Raw genomic sequence first — 13,202 nt, forward strand, 5'->3', positions numbered from 1 at the left:
GATTTTCAGCAGTCATTGTGTATTTCTGCAGAAATTCTAGTGATTTGTGTGTATTTCTGTAGCAATAGTGCTCTCTTGTGTCAAAAGTTATAATCCCAGCACACTGGTAACTTTCCTTCACTTTCTGTGTTGGGTACGCTGGGTGTTCAATCTTATTAGTCATAACAAGTGATGGAAGGGCTGAAAGAACGCTACAAGCCTGGCAAGGCAAATTAAAGGACTACCTCTGGCCCAGAGGATTGGCCTGGACCCTTGGGAGTTTGTAAACCCAGGGCACCACTGGACAGACAGAGGGAACGAGCGGGTGTTATTAGAGGGAGTTTATCAAACTTCAGCCAGAAAGATCACAGCTTTGGATTGGGAACAGCCCTCTCCTAAAGATCTGGAAATGCCAGAAGGGACAGAAGGGATGCCAGGAATAGTGTGAAATTGTGCTATTGGGGTGTTTCACTCACAACAGGGACAACATTTTGCGTGGGTATTATTCCAGTGTAAGGTTTGTGCACCACGCTGGCACTGCTCTTCTGCCCAACAGCCGAGGGGGTGCCCGCAGTGTGAGCGAGGACAGGTTGGTCGTGAGCCTGAGATCTTAAAGCTTGTGTGTGGAAGGACCCATTTTGTGCCTCAGACTTGGGTTGTGCACAAAGAAGAGGTAAAAGAGTGTGAGAAATTGTGAGGAAAAATTTAGGTGGGAATGAGATAAGACAAGAAAAAGAAGATAATGGGGGCAGGACAGAGCAAAGAGGAACTGAGAGCCACCCACTGGGATGTGACTTAGCACATTGGAAAGAAATCAGAAGCACTGGGGGCACTGAGAACAAAAAGAGTTCAATAAAATATTGTTCTTACTGGTGGCCTGGATGACGGTGCAAGGTGGCCCCCAGTAGCACAGCAGAATACAACGCCTGCTGCAGTTCATGCTTTTCCTTAGACACCAGGGGAAGTGGGATGAGCTTTTGGGATCTTTTAAAAACTGGGAGCAACATCTTGCAAAGGCCACCTGGTTAGTCAACACCAGAGGTTCCACCAACCGAGCAGGTCCTGCCCGGTCTGAGTCTTTGCATGCAGTAGATGGAGACAAAGTCCCAGTGGTACATGTCAGAGGTCTGCTAGGGAGGACAGTTTGGGTCAATTCTACCTCAAGTACAGACAAACCCATTTTTGGGGTTGTCTTTGCTCAAGGACCAGGTTGTACATGGTGGATAATGCAGAGAGATGGAACAACACGATGTGTACCTCAAGGAGACCTGATCCTTGGGTAAAAGGTTACTGCCATTGTCTGTACCTTAAACCACGCAGACATGAAATAGAAGGAAATGTGTAAGTGTTGAAGGTATGAGCAAGTGAAAGATGGTGTTTTGAGTGAGGAAAAAGAGAGAGCTTGAACAGAGAGAGAGGGAGATGAGAGCTGATGAAGACCCTTTGCCCCCAGGGAGAGAAGAAGAAAACCTCTGTTCTCAGAGATGAAGAGAACCTTTGCCTTTGAATAACTCATCCTTAAAATAATATCCCTAGAGCTTATAGCCCATGAACACACGTCTGAGTGGTGTGAAAATGGGAGGAGAGGGCAGAGTTTGTGCCTGGGTGACTGCCATTTGTAGAAATGAAAATTGACAAGAAATCTGCTTCTTGTGGAGAACTCTCCATGGAATGACAAGAGAAAACTCCTCTTCCTGCACAGACTGATGGTAAGACTATTGTATAGTTGGCACTGCTTTAACATCCCAGGTTTTGTCTCTGCCGTGTCACTTGGGAAAGGAAAGTTGGGTGTGGAGAGGAAAGGTTTCTGGAGGATTTATTCTTGTTTCCTGTTCTTGCAGACCTGATCATAAAGTTTTTTTATTCCTTTTAAGTTTTAAGGCTGTTTTGCCCTTCTCCTAATCCATATCTCACAGCAAGAAAGAAAGAAGAACTCTGGTGATTTTAGCTAGAGCTAAAACTCACCACTCTCAGCCACTCCTTACAGGACTTGTGCTCCAAACCCCTCAGCATCCTTGTTGCCCTTCTCTGGACACGCTCCAGCCCCTCCATGGCCTTCCTCAATTGGGGGCCCAGCACTGGACACAGCACTCGAGGTGTGGCCTCAGCAGTGCCCAGCACAGGGGAAGAATCCCTGTCCTGCTCTTGCAGGCCACCCCATTCCTGATGCAGGCCAGGGGCCATTGGCCTTCTTGGCCACCTGAGCACACTGCTGCCTCATGTCCAGCCTGTGTCCATCAGTGGCCCAGCTCCCTTTCTGCCTGGCCGCTGTCCAGCCACTCTGTCCCCAGCCTGGAGCACTGCAGGCCTTGTTGTGGCCAAAGTGCAGGAGCCGGCACTTGGTCTTGTTCAACCTCACCTTGTTGGCTTTGGGCCCTGCATCCAGCCTGTCCAGCTCCCTGTGCAGAGCCCTCCTGCCCTCCAGCACATCCACACTCCCAGCCAGCTTGGTGTCAGAATGGTTCCATGAGGCCCTGCAGTGTCACAATGGTCTCCATGGTTCCATGACACTCCGTGGAGCCACAGTGGATCCTTGGTGCTTTGGGCCCTGCAGTGTCACAGTGGATTCTTGGTGCTTTGGGCCCCAATTGGATGATGATTTTGTGAACCCTGCCTTTTACCCTCCTCAGGATATCTCTGATTAGCTGATGCTTTATACCTTCCCTTTTAACTGCCTCCATATTTCAGCTGTTGCGAACTCCCATTTTCTGTCTTTTGCCCCCAAGATTCCCCAGAGCAATAAATCCTCTGTTATCCCATGCAAAAGACCTCCCTCTCGTCCTTGTCTCCTCAGAGCGCAGACTGACAGGCAAAAGCCGTAGAGTGAGTACTCTAGTCACACCTGGGCTCATCCTGCTCCTGGGGTGTGACCCACTCCTGTGCAGGCCCCAGTGACAGAGCCAGATCAGCTCCGGTGAGATGTGAGAGCTGGTGCCCAACGTGGGGCCCTGTGAACGGACCCCACGGACAAACTGTGGATTTTATCCAACAAGTTCTGGCTCTCAGCTGCCTCCGAGTGCAGCAGAGCGGTTTTTCTCCACTGGCTCTTGGGGGAGGAAGTGATAACCCTCGAGCATCCAGAGGAGCACTTCCCTGAGGAGGACTTCCCTGCAGCCCCTGTCCAGTGGACCAAAGGAGGGTGAGTGTACCCCAAGTTAGGCTGAGGGTGCTCACAAGTTGTGGGAAGGGTGCATTGCGCCCTGGGGGTGCTGGAGGGGGGCCACGAACCTACAGGCCACGATAGTTGGCTGTGGAAAGAACCCTGTCCCTGAGACTGGCCCTGGAACTTTGATCTTTAGTTTGTTAAGTTGTTGCTTTTGCTGCAGGGGAGGGTGGATTTTTGTTGTGCTGGCAGCTTAACATCAAGGAAAATGGGTGTGAAATTGTCAGCACAGCAGAGAGGGATCTATTTTCAAATTTTGGGTACCCTGGTGGGTGGTGTAATAAATGGAATTGATTTGTGCTAACTAAATCGTAACTGTTATTAAAGTTATTGTTAGAAGCAACCAAAAGAATCAGTGTTTCAAGGCAGATGCACCCCTTTACAGATGTTACATGTTTAAATTGAGGTACAGGATGTAGTTTGGAAGATAAGTGATGTCCCAAGACTAAAACGGCCTTGAGATGGACAAAATTAGAACAACTTTAGGCATTGGGCCTAAAAATCAGTAAATATCAGACTAATGAGTTGACTTACATAACAACGCTTAGTACACACACACAAACCTGAAAGGTTATCCAAAGGACAACGAGGAAGAGGAGAAGCCTTCACCAAAAGACCACCAAAAGAAGACTGAAGACCCCCTAACAACAAGTGGAGCATGTGCCTTGAAGAATAGTGACGTAAAATCAGAAAAATCAGATATAGGGGGAAACTTATGGTAAACATTAATGAATCTGTATAAGCATACAGTATACAAGTTTAGCTTGAAGTGCTTTGTTTTGTACGTGAGGCAGGGTGGGAAGCCTCCGTACCCCGGTCAGTTCTGTATGTGAGGTGGGGCAACAAGCCCTCCCCATAACTCGGTTTATTTTTTGCTTATGCTTTAATCATACTTAATTACTGGAGAATTATATATATATATAAATGATAATTTTTTACTAAATTGTATTCTTTTACTAAACTATATTCTTTTATACCAAATTACTATTCAATTTACTAATTGTATTAATTTTTAATTAAACTGTTATTAGCTCAAAGAACTTAGTTGTCAAAATTCTAATTTCATTTGTTATAAATGATTAGCCAGTTTGATTTGTAAAAAGAAGAAAATTATTCTAGAATCAAATTACAATTATCAAAAGGAAACCAGAAGCAAAAATCAGTTTGGGGCTGTGCCAGGCGAACAGCACCAGGTGAGACAGGGAGGAGGCTCTGCAGCACTTCCCCACCGCGCTTCACAAACTGCAACTGTCCCAAGGTGCTTTTTATATGTTTTCAGGCTCTTCAGGGCTCCTTTGGAATACACTGCTTGCCGACAAATATTCATGCTGTTTTGGGCGTATATGTTGTCATTTCATCAGGTTTCTTGGAAATACACTTCTTGCAGGTGAATATTTATGAGTGCATATCGTTCTAATCCTATGGGACGGAGGTTTCTTGGAGATATGCCCCTTGCAGATGAATATTCATGTTGGCCTTGCTGCATGTCACTAGAATCTCGTCAGGGAAGGTTTCCTGGATATATGCTAGGATTCTTGTCAGACAAGATTATAACTTTAGCCCGATTTTATTCATGCTATGAATCACAGTCCCCCCGCTTCCTTTCTTTATTAATTAATTTGTGCTTTTAGGATCAATTTTGATACAGTTCACTTCTTTCATAATCAGTATTTACGAGGAATAATTTTTGATAAGATTGGTTATTTTAGTATTTGATTCTTTTGTTTGGGTGCTTAATTGTACATCAATGCAGGTAATGCCTATTGTATCCTGAGCTATATTTTGGCTGTGCAGTAGCTTCATGCTACTTGTCAAATAGTTGTGTCTGAGCTTTAAATCTGGCCTGAGCTTCAGCAGCTCTGCTCTCTTTCTTTTCTTTCAATTCCGTTCTTTTAGATATTTTGGGTATTCTCTTGGATTGGCCAGTTTTTATTGGAGCTAACTCAGGATCAATGGGCATTGCTGCTATTTGCATGCCTTAGACAACAGAATGGATGAATCGGATAAAACATGGGATGAGACAAGGCAGAAATAATAGCCCCATTATTTTATATCATATTAAAAATCCTCAGTTTTTCCACCAATTTTTCCCCAGACAATTCCCCCCAAACAATTGATCCCAGCAAGAAGCTTGAAGGATAGAATTCCATTTTTGAACCGCTACATGTGCCACTTGCTTCATTTCTGCTGCAAGGTTTCTTATGGTTTCTCCATCGTCGTCTCTTTCTACACAGCATTCAGATTCATTGAACTTGCTGCAGACTCCCCGTTCTTCTGCTAACAAGTAGTCCAAAGCAATTCGCTTCTGATACACAAATGCTTGCATTAGTGAATGCTGTTTAGCTGATAACTCGAGAGCATCAGAGGTGTGATTTGATACAATTCCTACCATGGCTTGAAGTCTTCCTAGTCGGTTGAATAGGTAAATTGGGCTCCTGTATCCCCAGCTCCCGTCTTGAGCCCAAGTTGCTGGGCTATTGCCAAGCTCTTATCCTCTCTGCAGGCCACTCATCTTGTCCCCACTTGTGATTCCCTCCTGCTTTTGGAAACTCCAGATTCAGCTCTCTTTTTTCTCTGCCCAGGCTCTCATCTAGGGGTGCTCCTAATAGTTTACTTTTGGACTTTAGGAGCAAAAAGGAGGGTCAAATCATTCCCAGAGTGCAGGATCCTTTCTACCTGCAGGGTAATTCACTGGATGCTTTTTCCCCACATATCCAGTATATTCCATCAGGTGCTTTCCATTGGTCATTGACAGTTTCTGCTTTATCCCAGGAATTCTTTAAGCTTTTGAAGGATCAGTAAGGATTAGCTCCAGGACTTTTGTGCCAACATAATTTGATCTGATCATTCCAATGACAATTTGTCTTTTTTTTTTTCTTTGACTCCAGTGTCCAGTGGGGGTTTCTGGTTGCCAGGCTTTGGTGGTGTTCTTTGAATTCACTGTTCAAGTGAATGTGCAAGGAGTATATCCTACTACTTCAGAATATCTTTTTCCTTCCCTGCTGATACCAACTGTTCCAATCATTTGATGATCTAAAACCCACCCTTGGGGTCATTTTAATATTTTGGAAATTTAGGGATGATTCCATTTTAGAAGTTGCTCTGGAGCTAAGCTCTCACCATTTCTCAGCTGATTTCAGCCCTCCACAAATCCAACAATCAGATCATCCTAATTCTGTAGCCATCTCTTGTATTAGATCTACAAAAAGGTTCTTGTTTGAGGTAGGTAGGTAGGTTCCAATTACCATACTAGTTACCAAGTTCTAACTCTTCCTATGGTTCATTTAATGCTTTTAGCTGTTCTTGTTCTATTTTTTTTTTTGCCTCTGCCTTTTTTTTCTCTGATTCTTGAGCTGTCTGTTTTCATTGACTTTCTGGATCTACTCCTTCTCCATCTCTTGCAGACCAGAAAGTTGTACTGTATCATAAGCAAATTTGCTCATCATTACTGTCGAGAAGGTTAGTTATTACGGGCTCATTGCTGAGAGAACCTATTTGACCATATTTCAGATTTTCTCCAACCCAATACGTTTTCCCTCCCATCCTACACACTTTTGGTTGGCTGTGATGATGGCATATTGCACTAATTTGAGAATGTGCCATAAGCATTGATTCCATTCTCCCTCTGATCCATACTGCATGCTTACATTTGTTCCAAGTGGGAACAACAGGCTCTAATCCAGCAGCTCATTTGCGTCATGCATGGGCCAGGATTTTCTTCCTTTCTGCTGTAGATTGCACCTCTAACCACCAATTTTTAGCTGTCACTCCTGGGTCATGGCAGGTTACTCTTTTCTTGATTTGGCACATTTGATACCGAGTGTGGTTATGCTCACACTCCCCTATTTTGCTGCCCATTTTGCAGTCCTAGTGTGTGCCATATGCCAGGGTTTCTGTGAGCCTTTGTTTTTCCAGGGTGTTTTTAAAACACTGCCTACAGTCTTGGGTTGAGCTTTGCTTCTCAACACTGGGGTAACTCCTGGAGAGCAGACTGATAGTTCTGCCCATGATCAGACTCAGAACCACCAGGGTTCCCCACACATGTACTCCTGTGCCTCTGCCTATGCCCACAGGGTTGCGGCCTGCGGCGAGGGAGTTCATCTTCTCGGCAGCAGGGCTATCCTTCAGGGGATCCATGGCTGGAATCAGCTGCAGATTTTCTCTTAAAGGCATCCCACCCTGATCTTTTGACTGCATCAGCATCACAGGGTACATTGTTTGTTCACCAACACTCAGTTAGAAGCACTTGTGCCTTTGATCTCAGTTTCCCTCTTCCCCCTTCTTGATCCAATCCATACCACTCCAGGGAATCTAATTCCAATATGCCCAAGTTAGTAGTGACCACTCATGAATTGCTGGTTCTAGAGGTTTCTTCTAGCCAGCCCACTGGACAAAGCCCTTTCTTTTCCTTTTGCTCTCAAACCAGAGACTTAGATGGAATGGTATAATAGAAATATGTTTCCCTGTTGTCTATCAGGATGGGTGTGAAGTGCCACCACATCCAGATAGCACGGCACTGATTTCACTTCCACCGTGCAAATGACTTGCAGGAGCAAGTGAAGTAAATTCTGTGCTGGAACAGTGAAGTTCTATCACACTAAATCAGGGGGATGTCTCAAGGGTTTTATACCAACTTTGCACCTAAGTTGGTGCTAAAGAAGTTTCTAAGGTCCAACATAGACCTAAGGTTTGCACAGCAGAGTTTAGGCTGACAGCTAAGGGAGCATCAATTCCATGGTCTTTCCAAGCCAAAAGACTGATGAGAAATGTTGGTATTCCTGCTCTCCTTGGCTGTTTACACTATAGCAACATATTGGATGAGATTTTGGAGTTGCAGCTCTGAATTGTGGCCAGATGAAGACACATGAACGGTTGTGCATTTTTCGTTGTGGAGGTCAGTATCAGTGTAGCTGCTTCTGATAATCCAAAAAGCTCTTTCAAGATACTTCTTCAAAGAAATGTCTTTTCATTCTTAACTGCACAGCCTCCTTCAAGATGTACAGCCAAAATGTTATCTGGATTGTCTTTTCACAAGGACAGGAAACTCCCCCTTGAATCAGCCTGAATTGACAATTCTCAGCTGTATGAAAGAATTTCACTTAGAGTCTGCTGTAAATAAGTGATTTTTGTGCAATGGGGTTGAGAAAGGACAAACCTGAATGAACAAGAGTGGTGTTTGTTAGCGACACCATTACTCATCACACACTTTAAACAACCCATCCCATCAAGCCCAAACCTAATATGGCTCCTTGTTAAATATTTCTGATGGATTACATATCCCCGTGTGAAGAGGGAACAAGGATTTAAAGCCAGTCTTTATGCATCTATAAGCATTGGACATGAACATTGCATATTCAGGATGAAAACCAAATATCACCTGTACAGGGGAAACACTGCAGTACCATGAATACACTTCTGCCATCAGATTCACAGGCAGCTTAACCAGCTCTGTGCTTGGCTATTGTGCAAATCACCTGTTCTGGCATCTTTTGGGGCACTGAACCAGGGAAAATCACCCATAAATACTGCAGGACCATGAAAATCTCTCCAGATACAAACTAGTCTCCAACACGGGACTACAGAAACCTCCAATAATGTGGTGGAGGGACCCAAGTTGACTGTGTGCTCTTTGTCATGATGGGCTTGTAATTGAGACTCAGAGAGGAACTTGAGTTGGAAGGGACATTGGAGACCCTCTAGATCTAGCCCCTCTGCCATGGGCAGGGACACTTTCCACTAGATCAGGTGGCTCAGAGCCTGCCCAAGCTTTGGCAAATATCCAAGGGCACCTTGTTCTTTGTTTTACAAGGTCCTATTTCCATGCTCCTATTCCCAGATGGCTCCAGTCTCACACAGAGCATTGCTGCCTTGGTCACTCCTATCTCCACAAGCCAGCAGAGCTCCTATTTTGGATGGCTCTCACTGCTCCCAAGGCCCCAGGGACGGCTCCTGCCTTTCCTCCTTCCGCTTGCCCTTCCAGGATCAGTGATGTCCTGCCACTTCCTCCATGGCTGAGACAACAACAAGAGATAAGGGACTGAGGATGCCGCTTCTGACAGAGACTTGGTGACACTCAGCTGAGGATTTTGTTCTCTTGCCTAAGAGAACTGTCAGGCTGCCTTTCCAAAACTCCTCCTGCTTGGAAAGGGGCTGGTGTGAGCAGCAGGAATTGTTGTTGGCTGGAACATCTCAAAGAGCTGCACAAAAGAAGTGTTTTGTGGAAGGCCGCCAGCTGCCCTTTGTCAGCAGCACAAGGTGGGAAGGTCCCCTTTGAATGCCAGCCCTGCACAAGGACAGCCTTCTCCAGTAGCCACAACACCTTTCAGGCTTTCGGGCTGGCCTCGTCCCTTACTCTGGAGGAGCAGCTTGCTGTTGGAACTCACCCAGCCACAGTTTCTGCCTGCATTACCGTGTCTTCCCACAAACAGCCCCGGAGACAGCACTACATAGAGGCTCCTTGGAGTCAGAAGCACAGAGTGTGTGCCCTTCCCTTTGATAGCTGGCTCTGACATCCAAGAAAGCACTGCATTTCATAGAACACCATGAAAACAACTGTTACAGTTCAATAGAAAAACTAGGAGTGCAAGTGTGTCAATTAGAAAGCTTTCTTAAGTCACTGGGTGAGAAAATTGAAATGGAAGGTTAAAGCTAGTTTAAGAAAGAAGAGGCAAGATGGAGGAATTAGGGCGTTGTCTCCTTTGCCTTCTTCATCTCCTTCTTCATCTTCTTCTTCTAGAGGTTTTTGGGTAGTAGTAAGTGATTGGATAAAGAATGCCGCAGTGCAGTGAGCAGGTGTTGGGTGATTGGGTCACTAAGAAAAATAACTGACTTGGCATTTGTTAATTGGGTAAATGGACACATAAAAAACCTTGAAGATCTTTGTTAGCCATTTGGCACCTTTCTACATCTTAGTGCACGTAGCTCCTTGTACCTTGTATGCATGTAATGCAGATAAAAGAAGAATAAACAACCAAGTGCGAACAAGAGAAAACTGCCTCTCTCTCATCAATCTCAGTCCAAGGGGGAAAAAGAAGCCAAGCACAAGTGTCCCATCAGGACAGAGGCTCAATCTCCAATCAAAGGGGACTTTGTTCCAGCTTTTCCCTTGGAACAGCGTGCAGCAAGCACACCTGGGCCTCATTCAGGTCTCTGTGTGGGCTGGCAGGCAGCTTCTGTTGGGAATTTAAAGCTTTTCCTCTACTTTCCACAGCAAATAAGGGACCTCACCCAGCTGCACCAAAGCCCAAATTTCACTCCAAAAAGAACCATTTGCATTTTCCTCCATTCCAGCCCTGAAGAGAACAAACTTCACTTGCGGGAGCTGGCGGCACGGTGTCCTCCAAGACCGTTCATGAGTAGGACAATATTGCAGGGGAAGAGCGGCAAAGCCAAAGTTCACTGATGCTTAGGAAGCTTTGCAAAACCTTCCCACCTGTGCTGGTGTTGCACCCTCCTGAGCTCCTGGAGCCCTCACTCACCTCAGGCGCAGTTTGGACAGCAAGGGGATGGTTCAGTTTGTGCCAGGTGGGGACAGGAGGAGGGAAGACTTTGCACACACTGTCACCAGGGCAGGGCTGTTTTCCTTTATGGTGCCACGCGGTAGCACATAATCTTTGATTTCATGGGAGTGAGGGAGGTGCTGAAGGGCAAAAATTCCCTGTGGGAAGGATATCTTCCACTCACACAGCAAGGCAAGTGAAGGGGAAAGTGCAATCTCTCTTTCCTGGAAGGTGTTCAGCTTTGAACAAACTAGTTTTGCTGAAGATGAGCCTAGGCAGTGGTGAGTTAGAGCATTTGATCAAACTCCCAGAGTATCCTCACATCTGTTTGGACACAATTTCTCTTTGTTTTTTCATGGTGAATGCTTTCTCCTGCCCCGCTGCCTCCTGCTTGGAGTTGTACGTGCAGCAGAGTCCCAGAGTTTTCTCAGCAGGCCTGTGCAGCGAGTTCTGAGCCAACGTGTGGCTCTGCTGCCATCCCAAATCTGCGCTTTCCTTGCCCAGCCTGAGCGCAAGTGGGGCATGTGCTGGGCGTGGCTGGGGATTTTCATCACCAAAATCCTCCAGCGTCAGGGCATTTCCATCTGCCCATTGCTTTGGAGAGCACAAATCACAAACCACCCATCTCAGCTGATAAATGTCATTGCTTGCAGATTGCTGCAGCCGCACAGCTGAGCTACAAATACACATGAATCCATTTCAGTTGAAAAATGTCATTTATTACAAATTGCTACACCTGCGCTGACAATACACAACTATCAAAATCTCCATTAAGTTTAAAAAAAGTCATTTATTATATTAGCACAACAATGCCATGAAAAAATATACAAATACCAACTTCAGTTGGCAAAAACTTAACTTCCTGCTAACCTCTACAAGTCACTACAGACAAAGATCAATGAGGGGTTTAACAACTTAATTTATTACAGATTACTACAAGCTTACAGCCCATCTAGAAATACAAAAATATCAGTGTCTCCCTCTAAATAATCCTGTACTAAGAATTCGATCGATAGAATTATACAACTCTACCATTTTATACATGTTTAAATAGAATTAAATACCTCTACAAATACATCTATAACAATCTACATATGGAAATATAGATTAAATATTACATATTTCATACAGTATATATACATATAGATATATAAAACAAAACTATTGGAAAAGATACAAATGTCACTGTACCAATCTAAATATCCATACAACTGCATCGGTACATACACATGTAAATATTCACTTAATTATCCCTGTCTGTGTGCAAGGCCATTCATCTCTAAACAGAGCTATAATCAGAGGGATCCCAGCCGCCCCATCTTCAAAGCCTCTCCCTCAGTGTTTTCCTGCCATGCAGAGCAGCTCTCCTGGACAGGGACAGCAGATGGGACATCTGGGAGGCAAAGGGAAGAGCGAGTCAGTGCTGGGACCTTTCCCTTGGCAGCAGCTGCACTTCCAGCAGGGAAGCGAAAATCTCCGAGCCTCCCCAGGAGGGTTGGCAAGAACAAGCAGGCCGAGCGGGCCAGCGTGTGGCGAGCGCAGGCGCGGCGGGACTGTCCCGCAGCCCCCGGCAGCCCGGCACAGCTCCCGGGCCCTGCCGGCACAGCTGCCTTGCCCAAGGACAGCCCCTGTGCCGGCCGGGGCAGCAGCGCTGAGCAGCCCCAGCACGGGCAGGGGCCGCTCCTGCCCGGCCGGGCAGCGCCCACGGCCAAAGCCCACGCCACCCTCAGCCCTGCCCGGCCTCACCAGCCCTGGGGCCTCACCCAGGCTCTCGCGTGGCCCCAGCACATCCCTGCTCACTGCTCTTGCTCCAGGCCTTCAGCTTCTCCCTGCTGGCTCCTCTCAGTGTCTGGCTCTCCTCAAGCTCTTCAGCACAGCTGTGGTGACAAAAGTGGAGGCTCTGCAATTGGTTGCAAGGCCTGGCAGAGCTGCAGTCCCTGAGCTCTGTGTGCTCCCTCCTGGCCCCCTCCATCCCCTCAGCCCCGCCGTCCTCTCGGCAAAGCCCCAGCCCCCTCTTCAGTTTCTTGGGCCTCTCCCAGGCCTCTCCCCCCGCTCAGTCCCTTCTGAGCCGCTGTGTCCCCTCAGAGCCGGCACAGCCCTCAGCCCGTGCCTCTGTCACCTCAGTGCCACCATGGCCCTCTGCTCCCCCACAGCCCTCAGTGCCCCTCACACCTCAAGGTTTGCAAGGTCCCTTCAGCATCAGCGCCTCCTCAGCCCCTTCAGTCTCAGCGTCCTTCAGCAGCTCCTCACAGGACAGTGCCTGGGGCCAGCGGCAGCTCCCACCGCTCCAGGGACAGCCAGGGCTGCAACTGCTGCTCCGCCTGGCCCGGCCCCAGCTCGGACCCAGCACAGGGGGACACAAGGGGCAAAGCGGGAAAAACAAGAGATGAAAAAGGCAGCCAAGGGGGAAAGAGGCAAAAATGCAGCCTAGGCCTACACAGCTCAATCTATGGACCTCTACATCCATAGAGCTCTAACTAAAGAACTATGCACATTTATAAATGTAACTGTGTGTGCATATAAATGTTACTCTCTGCATATAGAAATACAAATTTGAAAAT

At 46.6% G+C, this 13,202-nt stretch overlaps 1 protein-coding gene across 2 annotated transcripts in view; it reads right to left on the reverse strand.

The window, feature by feature from the left end:
* Window positions 1–11,338: 11,338 nt before the first annotated feature.
* The window catches only part of LOC111944392 (uncharacterized), a 132,523-nt gene continuing 130,659 nt past the window's right edge, over window positions 11,339–13,202 (reverse strand). The window contains exons 7-8 of one of the 2 annotated variants that reach the window (XM_086865032.1): window positions 12,405–12,518; window positions 11,339–12,034 (exon numbers count right to left, since the gene is read on the reverse strand). The gene's annotated coding sequence lies outside the window, so the exon portion shown is untranslated. The remainder of the gene's footprint in view (window positions 12,035–12,404; window positions 12,519–13,202) is intronic. The other variant, XM_086865033.1, reaches the window with a different exon arrangement.

Source organism: Cyanistes caeruleus, chromosome 28, assembly GCF_971803275.1.
Source record: "Cyanistes caeruleus chromosome 28, bCyaCae1.hap1.1, whole genome shotgun sequence".
Classification (NCBI taxonomy): Eukaryota; Metazoa; Chordata; class Aves; order Passeriformes; family Paridae; genus Cyanistes; species Cyanistes caeruleus.